Genomic DNA, 7,580 nt, shown 5'->3' on the forward strand with positions numbered 1-7,580 from the left:
TCATGCCAATGGGAGGGCGCGAATCCGTCGTCTTCCAGGGAAACGTCACCTTGACACCTGTACTGTGGATCGATGACAAGCAGGCAGCGGCCCAATTATGCTGTGGGGAACATTCACATGGGCATCCATGGGTCCAGTGGAGTTCGCGCAGGGCATCGTGATGGCCAAGGAGTACTGGTAGCAGACCACGTACACCCTTTCATGACGATCATGTTTCCCAACAGCAGTGGCATTTTTCAACAAGATAATGCGCTATGTCACAAGGCCAGAAAAGTGGCGGAGTGGGTCGAGGAACATAGTGACGAGTTCCAGTTGATGTCCTGGCCCCACAACTCGCCAGATATGAACCCGATCGAACACATCTGTGATATGATTGAACGTGGCGTCAGAGCTCACCGCCCCCCTGACCGAAATTTACATAAATTAGATGATCTGTATGTACAAATGTGGTGCCAGCTTCCTTCAGTGACCTACCAAGGCCTCACTGCTTCCATGCCACGACGCTATCCGTGCTAAGGGTGGTCATAATGTTCTGGCTGATCAGTGTATACCGTATTTGCTGTACAGTAAAGTAAATACATACTGTACAGTATTGCTCTTTTTCAGTCTGTAATAACAACAGCTTCTATTCGGTTTATTGCAATGTTTTTATTGCAGAGAACAATGTGATACGTATAGTAGTCATTCTAGAGTTCAGAGATTATTTATTTTAATGTAAATCCGTATTTTTCTGTACTTGCTGATAATCCAACTTTTATGCATTCTGACCCATACCCCAGTCCCTAAGGAGTTGTACTGTAGTTGTATGCTCAGAATGAACATTATAATTTATATCACAAGCTAAAAGTGACCATCCAAAGCAAAATTCATCACCTTAGACAGTATTTTGGACATTAATATGAGCTACATGAAATGTATTCGTATTTGCGAATATGGACACCCATCAGCTGTAGACCGGAATGACAATGAAAATTTGAGCCAGACTGGGAGTCGAACACCGATTTCTCACTTATTGGGAGCAGTCGCCCAACCATTAGGTTATCTGAGTATCACTCATGGCTAGGCCCAAACTTCCATATGTTGCCATCCATGTGTGTACAAACTGCAGTCCTACATTCATGATGTGTATTCCTCTACAAGGGAGACATTTTAATTGAAAGTTGAATTCCTGGTATCGGCAGATAAATACGATGTCGCAGTGCCTGTGTTGATCAGGACAATGCAATTATACAGCTGACGGTTGTCCATATTCGCCAATGTGAAGACACTGAGTTGATAAGTCATGGCATAGCGATGTGCACATATACAGTTTGTGGTAGTATCGTGTACACAAGATATAGGTCTGTGCGTTGCCAGAGCTGTCATTTTTACTCAGGTGCTGCATGTGACTGACGTGATTATGGCCGCACGACAGGAAATAACTTTTAATGCAAAATGGTTGTTGGAGCTAGACACGTGGGACATTACATTTCCGAAATTGTTAGTTAATTCAATATTCTGAGATCCACATTGTCAAGAGTGTGCCGAGAACACTAAATTTCAGGCATTACATCTCACTGCGGACGAAACCGATGACCAATGCGTGTGCCATTGCTAAGAACATATCACCACCTGTATTGCCTCTCTTGGACTCATGACCATATCGGTTGAAACACAGACGACTAGAAAACTGAGGCCTGGTCAGGTGAGTCCTGATTTCAGTTGGTAAGAGCTGATAGTAGGGTTAGATTGTGGTGCAGACACCACTAAGCCATGGACCCAAGATGTCAACAAGACACTATGCAATCTGGTGGTTGCTCCATAATGGTGTGGGCTGTGTTTACATGGAATGGAGGGGGTCCTTTGGTCCAACTGAACCGCTCATTGACTGGAAGTGGTTACGTTTGGCTACTTCGAGACCATTTGCAGCTCTTCATGTACCAAAACAACGATTCACCTTCTCAATGGGCCACAATAGTTCGCAGTTGGTGCAAAGAACATCCTGAACATTTCGAACAAATGATTTGGCCTCCTAGATAACCCGACGTCAATCACATCGAACATTTATGGGACGTAATGAGAGGCCAGTTCATGCACGACATCCTGCAGTCCTGCACTGGCAATACTTTCGCAATTGCGGTTGGCTATGGAGGCAGTATGGCTCAGAATTTCTTCAAGAAAATCCAACGAAATGCTGAGTCCATGCCATGTCGAGTTGCTGAACTACGCAGGGCAGGTGGTCTGACACGATATTAGGAGCTATCCCATGACTCAGTGTACCTTTCATGTATTCCATAACGGATGTAGTGCCTGTTGCTTCAGGCATGCATGCATACCTGAAGGAACTTTGCATCGTAATTTTGAACAACACAGGCACTGCAATATCATATTAATATAAAAACTACATCCTGCCCGAACAGGCCATGAAGGCCCAATGGTACCGACCGGCAGCCGTGTTATCCTCAGGCCAACGGTGTCCCGCAAGCAGATAAGGAGGGGAATGTGGTCATCACACTGCTCTCCTGGCCATATGTAAGTTCACGAGATGGGAGAAGCTCCTCAGTTTGCCTCACAAGGGCTGAGTGCACACCGCTTGCCAATAGTGCTCGGAAGACGGGATGGTCACCCATCCAAGTGCTAGCCCAGCCTGACAGCACGTAACTTGTGTAATCTGACTGGAACTGTTGTTACTATTACGGCAAGGCCGTTGGTCATGTTAATATAAAGGGCTGTCAAATGAATAAGAGACAGATGAAAAAAGTTAGTAAACTGTTTATAATTTCAAAAGTAATTGCTGTAACTGTGAGACAAGATGTTTAATGCCCTCATGGAAACATGTTTGTGGCTGTCTGTGGAACCATGGTTGTACCCAGGCATGCACCTTTTTCTCTGAAGCAAATTGATGTCCACGAAGGTCTTTCTTCGTGGCTCCAGAAACACGGAAATCTTTTGGGGAGAGATCAGGACTGTATGGGAGATTTGTAATGGCTTCCCAGTAAAATGTCTGCACTGAACGTCGCATGTCACAGTGGGATAAATGTATTATCAGCTATGGGGAGATTGTTTTAGAAATAATTTCACTTTTTCCCATTTCTCTTGTTTTCGTTTGACTGCCCTTATACATCGCTTTTTAGCAGCGATATGTCTTGGAAGAGGGATAAAGATGGACCCCTCAGTTACTGGATCATAGATGTGAGAGTACACTTTGATGTAGAGTATATGGCTGAGTGCATTACAGGACCCATTTTCCTGTATGTCAGAGAAATGGCCAATTTTTTCTGATAGTCGCCCTGCGTTTTCTCACTGTCACCGTCCCCCCCCCCCCCCCCCCCCTCATATGTTGGACAATGGTCTTCCTTCAGAACCTTTACTACCCTCTTTCTGGGGGTGCATGAGCACTGCATAGAATTGGACTGCACTTAACTGAGGAACACCGGGGTCACACGTACCAAAACGGGCTGATACATGTTAAGGGAAGTAGCAGGGTGTCGGTAACCTACCGTGAAGTTGCCCGTGTGTGCATTAGAGATCTAGTTCCCAAAAGCGCTAGCAACCACAGTAGCTCAAAGTGGATGTGCAGCTCATTAGCAGGATGGACCAGAGGACTGCTGCTAGGACAAGAATGAGGCGATGGCGGATGCTGAGGAGATGATGGTCGATTCTGAAGTGGCGCAGGATGCGATAAATGCATCATTGATGGACAATGCTGGGGTTATAGCAGTGAATGCAGTGTTGGCTAACGTGGTGAACACATCACTGATGAGTATGGATGTGGTATTGTTTGTGCAAGTCTGCTTCTGGATGGTTGCAATACCTCTGGAAAGGAGGTAAATGAAATGATATTGATAACCAACATGTGTATCAATACTGAATAGACACTTGCAGATGTCAGTAATAATTTTTGGTAGTTGTGTAGAAAACCATGAGTGTCCTTGTTGGTAAAATACAAGGACGACATATCAATTGGCGCACAGCGTCTTAGCAGTGCTTCCAGATCATAGTCGTTCTTTGCAATATTATCGAGTGCACCTAGAAACAAACTAATGCATGCAAATGTGTAAAAATTATTGCAGACGAGAAAAATGTAATACTACTAGGACTCACATATCGTCAGTTGTCATACCTCACGAACTCGTGCTGGATAAAAATGTCATGGTCAGGGAATGATCATTCCATTGGATATCAGCAGCTGCGACATCGACCCCTTCTCACAGAACCATACCATCATTTTAGCAAAAACAAAAAGCAATGTGCAAAGTTCGGACAAAATCGGAGAATAACTAATGTAGTTTATTTAGATTCATAGGGAGTATAAATGTTCGTAGCGCCTACCAGCAGGCTGAGTCACCGCCAAGGGCGGCATCTGACAAAGGTGCGTCATGTGCGTTCTAATTAAAAAAGTTACTGGATCGGAGACGCTCACGGCTCCATGCATTACCGCACCTATGGATAGCATGGAATAACTTTATACGCTACATGGTGCGCTGTATTTAATTTCCAGTTGCCTCTATTTCCTGGAAGCTTTCTGCTTGGTAGTCGTACTTTACATTGGTGGACGCAAGATCGGATAAGATAACAGGGCAGAGTTTTACATCCGTCATAGAGGTAGCATTTTTTTTTTTCATCAACCCGATCGATTCTGCTCCTTCCGCTATTATAGTAGAACGTAAATTCCGTTTGGTTCTGGTGCAGTAGATGCCACCAATCTTCGAACTTAGTCCATTTAAGGAGTTCCTGAAGTTCATGCATTTGTTGGGCACCAGGATTTGATCATCTGTTGCGGCCACGCTATTAAGTCTCTTCCCTCCCCTGCCCCCCCCCCCCGCCCCCCCCACACCAGCACAACGTTGCTATTTTTGTGCAGGAGCAACTCGCATCTCGCATACGTCGTCGTTAAAGAATTTACTTCTGGTGCGCTTATTATCTGTTCCCGACGGCGCGTAGGTTCTCAAAGTGTGTCGGCTATTTTGACTCCTATTCCGCGTCCGTCGGGCATTAGTTTTGCGTCGCCCATGTCGATTCCACATCTCACCATGACCGCGCTCCCACACCGTCCTTTTGGGTCAGTATTGGTATAGACGTTATATCCCGATACCCGCTCTATTCCAGGCATAACTACTTCATCTAGCATTTCCTGCAGAACACATCTTATTTGCGTTGCATGTAACTACGTTGTATTGGGCACATTAATTCATTTAGGCAATGTTGAAGGCAGATCTGGGGCTTGTGGCGATTGTGGACGGAGGACTACGTCCTCTGCTTTGGTGCCGGCCGTTTCCTTAATTGAGGACGCTGTGTCTGACGCCTGTGCATCAGATACGTCCAGCCTGTCTTCGTCTTTCTCGCAGTTCTGGCTTCGCCGCTTGTTGCGTCGCTTTTCAGTTTTCCCGGACATTTAGTGGTCCTTGCTACTTATTGCTTTGCTCCTGCTCGTCGTCTGAGTCCTTCAGAATCCGCGCCAGTTTTGTCACTTGCTTCTCGATATTCAGTTCTCGTATCTCGCTGTACAGGGTGGGGGCGTCGGCGCTGGGCACGGCTTGGACTGCCAAGCTGTTGACAGCCACAGCCACAGCTGACCGCTGGGAGGCGGCGCTGGCCTCCGCGATCCTCGGCCGCCGGCTGGCGTCGGTTTGCCCTACAGCTGAAAACACTTGTTCCTTTCCAACGCTTTGGACTCTTCTTGTGTTTGTGCAGTCCGTGGGAGACAAGGCAGGGCCCAATTTCCCGCACACACTCGCGCGTCCCCTTCAGGGCTTGAAAGGGATTGATCAAAGCAAAAAAAAAAAAAAAAAATATGGGCTCGTCCGGGATTTGAACCCGGGACCTCTCGCACCCTAAGCGAGAATCATACCCCTAGACCAACGAGCCACGCCAGTAACGTGTTACGCTTGTGAGACACACCAAACCTGGAGAGCGTGACACACTTAGTGCAGGAGGCTCCCAGGCGTGTGGCTGTCGGCTGCGATACAACGAACAGCGCTGCGTGTCTGACACTGTAAGGCAGCGCCGTGTTCTGATACAGTAGAGCACGTCAAGGCTAGTCAAGAGGAGAAATACCGACGAGTCAAGCTCTACACGAGATTAGCTTGTACTGGATGCTATGCCTTCAATCATTTGCATCTCGTGGGCTACCTTTTCTCTTCCATCTTCCTCTCTTACATTACAGAACGCCAAAGACTAGACATATCCGATGAATATAACACAAATTCTGTTCCTGAATTATTTTAGATTGTATTGCTTATAGTGAAGAAATAAGTGGCACAGTAAATCGCTTCCGCATTGACGTTAACTAATGGAGTTGAAAATAAGATTGATGGCAAGATTGTGTGTCATTCACACGATGACAGGATCTTGTTACGGCAATAATTTCAGTGCATGTCGTCTTAGTCATCCCATTTACGAACGAAATTAAAGTAATTCCTTATTAGGATATCCTGAATTAAAATTCGTCCACACTGTCAAAAGTTGGCGGGGCACATATGTAAATGCGAAGTGTCTTTCACATGCAACAGTTGGTTACTGGCACTGGGGCCGGTTTAGCGACTGATAATGTTGACTTGAATTTCGTTTTCCCGCCAACACAGACTACGTCAGTGACAATAGTTACCACCGCACTTAGAATGGTATCTAAACTGATCATCAGTTGTCTAATGTATGAAGCTGATTTCTGAGTGAGTGGAGCTGTGTTGGTACAAGCAATTTTCCAAAATCATCAAAATGTTCGGGACTAAGAGCGCATTCGACGGTCTTCTGGTATTTACGACATAGTAAGGCACAGACAGCAGAAACATACCTGTCAGAACTGGAGGTGTGGGCTGCTCAGCGGGAATGTGACGACTCACCACAATACTCGCTGACGTTGCGATTCAGCTGACAACGCCTTTTCCATCGACATCACACAGGGAACAGTTAGACTATCCACCCTATTACACTGTCCTTACCTCCATAGACAACCGGCCTTTGTTACACACGAGGAAAAGGTACTGACAACTGTCGCACACTGGTTCCAATCACAGGAGGCAAACGTTCATAGCCCAAGAATACAAAACCTGACGCCAACGTATAACATTTTTCACAATTGCAATTATGAACTTGTCGAGAAGTAGCTGTAGAATATCTGTACGTATTCAAATAAATATTTCCAGTCACTGAAGTCACTTCCTTTTTACGGGTCGAGGGAAATTTACTTTCTAGGTCATCCTGGTATCCGTATATTGAGACATCACAGGACGCTATATCCAATAATCAAGACGAAGCTTTGGCTACAGGTAAATGTTACACACTTCCCTATCGACACTCCCAGACTGTCGCACGGCCAAGGCTGTGGTCACAATCGTACCGATGTTTGTAAATTCCGCCGACGACCGACACCGGATATGGACGACCTTTTCAAATTAGTATGCCACTGTCACTACGCTTTTCACGGTCAACACGAATAAATATGTAACGCGGAAGGCTCATACAGGAAATGCTTTCGAATAACGTAATCTAATCTAGAGCAGATGTAGAGGTGTGATTCGAGCTCTATTAAAAATACGATCCATTGAAGACGCAGCTCTGATCCAATTAAAATGTGACACTTCCATATTTGGCATCTGACG

The 7,580-nt window shown here is 45.7% G+C and overlaps 1 non-coding gene across 1 annotated transcript; it reads right to left on the minus strand.

The window, feature by feature from the left end:
* Positions 1 to 5,775: 5,775 nt before the first annotated feature.
* Positions 5,776 to 5,847, minus strand: Trnap-agg (transfer RNA proline (anticodon AGG)). The gene has a single exon. It is a non-coding gene; the product is annotated as a tRNA-Pro (tRNA).
* Positions 5,848 to 7,580: the final 1,733 nt, after the last annotated feature.

Source organism: Schistocerca nitens, chromosome 2 (genome assembly GCF_023898315.1).
Source record: "Schistocerca nitens isolate TAMUIC-IGC-003100 chromosome 2, iqSchNite1.1, whole genome shotgun sequence".
Lineage (NCBI taxonomy): Eukaryota > Metazoa > Arthropoda > Insecta > Orthoptera > Acrididae > Schistocerca > Schistocerca nitens.